The sequence below is a fragment of the Lactuca saligna genome, chromosome 2 (assembly GCF_052625555.1).
Source record: "Lactuca saligna cultivar CGN05327 chromosome 2, ASM5262555v1, whole genome shotgun sequence".
Taxonomy (NCBI): Eukaryota; Viridiplantae; Streptophyta; class Magnoliopsida; order Asterales; family Asteraceae; genus Lactuca; species Lactuca saligna.
In genome coordinates this window covers 61,366,769-61,370,792 of record NC_136418.1, presented here as the reverse complement: position 1 = coordinate 61,370,792, position 4,024 = coordinate 61,366,769, and positions in this window count along the sequence as shown.

The following is a 4,024-nucleotide window of genomic DNA, read 5'->3' as shown; positions in this document are numbered from 1 at the left end:
ATGGACCGAGAGGTCAAACAAACAAAACAAAGTCGCATACCCATCGTGAAGGTTCGCTGGAACGCCAAGCGGGGACCCGAATTCACGTGGGAACGCGAAGATCAGATGAAACAAAAGTACCCTCATCTCTTTCATGTTCACTAGTATCTTTACTACTTTAAATTTCGGGACGAAATTCTCTCTAACGGGGGGATGATGTGACAACCCGATACTTCAACTCTTTGTAACGACCAAAATGGGTCAAGTATTGTAACCACTTATGCATAATAAAATGTATAAATAAGTTCTACTTAATTTCTTTCTATGATTTAATGTCTTTGAACCATGATCGTACGTAAAAAGATCGCCCAAATCCGACTTCATATAGCGAAGTTATGAACATTCAAAGAAATTACCTTAAACATGATGGATTGTTATTAAATAATAAAAACAATAATAAAAATAATTTTGGAATTTGCCGACGGAGTCTAAACGAAAGTTGTAGAGCGTAGTCTCACCTACGCGAGGATATAAAGACCATCGAAAATGGAGTTCGTATGAAGAAGATATGAATTTTTGAAGTTATTAAATAAATTAATTATTTATTTTAATCAAAATTCGGATATTATCCGAAGACGAGTCAGCGCCTTCATCCGAGGTACGCGTCGCGTACTCCTATACGCCCCGCGTAACCGAGAGAAGCGACCTCTGATCGTCCACGTCGCACCATCCGACTCGCCGTCCCATCCGACCCGCGTACCCAGCGACCCGTCCCATCCGACCCGCGTACCCAGCGACCCGTCCCATCCAAAGCTGAGGCAGTCGAGGCCTCGGTCACGCATGACGTACGCGTACGCGCTGCGTACGAGCGTACGCCCCGCGTACCGAGGCAGACCAGCCTCCCTATAAATAGCATACGAGGGTTTGCAAGGAAAGGGCTCATTTCTCTTCTCTCTCTCTCTACTTTGCCTCGTTTTCTATGTCCGTTCAAACCCGATGCTCTGGTCTTCTTGGCTCAAGTCCTGAAGGTCGATTTTACTCCCGAGATTCTCGAGAATCCCGAGGAAAATCCGTTTCCCGAGATGAAACTCTGCCCGGTTTTCCATCTCGCTATCTCCAAAACTTTCAAGTGAGTTTCATACCCCTTAATCAACCGTTTTAATTATTCTAAATACTTTTATATGCTTTCAAGGGGGGGATTACAAGTAAAACACATGAGTATTATCGTGTGTTACATAAAGAAACTCTTTTATATAATGTTAAATATTCAAATCACATTCGATTTATAAACTTTTAAAGGAACTTTTATATATAAATATATAACATATGTTACGATAGCATTCGATCTTTTAAAATATAAAGTTGTTGTAATACATGTATAAAACTAAACTATTCTTAAATTATTCTATTCTATCTTAGACTCTACACCAAAAATTTATGCTTTCATAAACAAATTATTCTTTTCCTAAGTATTTCTAAACAAACAAAGCACACTTTTTAAAACTATAATAGGTATAGTTTTACGAACAGATTTCTAACTCTTAGGTACTAGAAACATATATTTTGAAGAAGTTTACTTTTGTATACAAGAACAAACGTAACATTTTAACAAGTAGATCTGTTTTTATACCACGGATTTGTGAGACACTAACTTCATGTACGTTCGAGTACACATTTCAAGTCCTATATTATATACCAGAATCCCTTGGAGAGGGAGCATGGTGTTTGTGTATAGATCTATACGGGCTTGACAACCCGTGCCCTGACTGTTAGCTGCAGTCCACCGTTTGGGGTGACAAACGTCATAACATTCCAACGCCTGAAGAACGTTGTGTATAGGCATTTCGAGTCAATAGTATGGTTATAAAACTCACAACGGGTATTAAAAACGCATTGATTTACAAGGTTTTCAAACTCATTTATTATTTTACCTTTACATACATTTTGGAAACAAACATTGGTCTTAAATGAAGGCTACTTTTATGCTAGTAGAAAATATAGGATTTTCTGAACACATACAAACAAAGATAAAACATTTCATTTCATTTAAACATTGTCATTTAAATACTTATGAAATTCACCAGCTTAAATGCTGATCTACTCTTTCAAAATTACTTGTATGTCCCAGGAAATCAGTAATTTCAGGTATGCATTTCGCTTTTGATGAAGGGATGCTGCGGCGCCAGTTTAATCTCGTATTTTGACATCATATTGTAATTGAGTTTTGAACATGTAACTTTTGAAAAATGTAAACTTTCAATTATATATATATGATGGTTGTATTGCTTTCTTTACTATGTATTCATTTGTTACGTTACCACATGAAGTCATCCGCCCCCGAACGTTTCCGCCGTTCAGGTTTGGGGGTGTGACATCAAGGAATACTTTTATGGAATTGAAGATAAGGAAGAAGAATTAGTGAGATGGGTAAAGAACCGAAAGTACCTCAGCTATATATAAGTGACCAAACAAAAAACTCTTAACACAATATGAGAAGAGTAAGGTAGCTCATGACTTAAATGAATTTAGCAGCCTGATTGAGAAGAAACGATTAGTATATATCGAATCAGTAAGGCTTTGTAACGTCTGTAGATCCGGGATAGTCAATTTAGAGATAATAGAGGTCGAAGATGAATTTTCGACAAAGATTATCTAGAATAAATAATCTTAAACAATTTGTATAATATGTCTCAAGGGTTCCATACATATAAAGAACGCCGAAATCCGAGTTATAACGAAGAAGTTATGGCCCGTCGAAGTTTTACGGCAAAACCGGCACGACATCGGGAGACGTAAAAAAAATGAATTTATGATAGAGCTTCTTTTAGCCTTAGTAATCTAAATGAAAGTTGTAGAATATATTAACTTGAGAGCATCCATAATGAGAACGCCCAAATCTAACTTTTTATGAGGAAGTTATGATTTTTCGAAATTTCGGCTTAGTGGTATACAGCCCGAAGTTCAAGTATTAGATCGAGTGGTTTTTATTCGACACAACCTAAACGAGAATCGAAGATCTCGTTATTAGTAGCGTAACAATAAAAAGAAAAATGAAAATGGACATCGGATGAAGAAGTTATGAGATTTTAACAGACCAATCATGTCATGGCCTATTAAAAATATAACTTTAAAATTAAAGTCAATATTAGCCGATGGAGTCTAAATGAAAGTTGTAGAGTACGTCTCCACCTACGCGTGGATATAAAGAACGTCGAAAATGGAGTTCGTGAACGAGTTAAAAATTATAATAGCATATTTACGTATTAAAATAAAGTATGAGTCGTATATACGTACACACACACACACACACACACATATATATATATATACATATGTATATATATCATTAAAAAGGTATCGTTGATGCGGTCATTATAAGACTAATGTTGAGTTATTTCGACATTAGTTTAGTACAAATATCATTAAATCCATTTAAAATAGTATTATAGAGGGGTGTTTAGTTGTTTATATAACTAAAAGATCATTAACTAATTATGGAGGGCAGTTTTTGAAAATTCAATTAGTATAAATAAGAGCCTTGGGCTCTCATATTTCTTGCACCATTCTCTTGATTCAAGAGTCTTTCTCTCCTTATCCCCCTGGCATTTCGGTCCCTCGTGATTCGACTTCTCTTTCTGTAGTTTTTAGTATAATAAGGTGAGCGCTGAAGCGCTGCACGAATCTTTCTTAGAAAGATTTAGCAACGAAGTTATGCCCCTGCAGAGCCCGACTTCTAGCTAAAATCCCCTTGTAAGTAAGTTACAGTTACTCTATTTAATATAGCTTATATTTAAAATTAATATTGTTATTATGAACGTATAATAAATATTTGAGCTATTATTATGAATTATATAAGTGTCGTTATAGTATCTTTTTAACTACTCGTGGTACGGGGACTCTGGTTTAAAGGGCTGTATAGGGTTGTTGGATTTCAGAAGTGATATACGCCAAAATGGTCCTGCTCTCCGGTGTTTTATGTCTTGCCCCTGTCTATACATAGTGGTTGAAAAGTATTGTCACCATCTTCTCAGGTGAGTGCATAGTT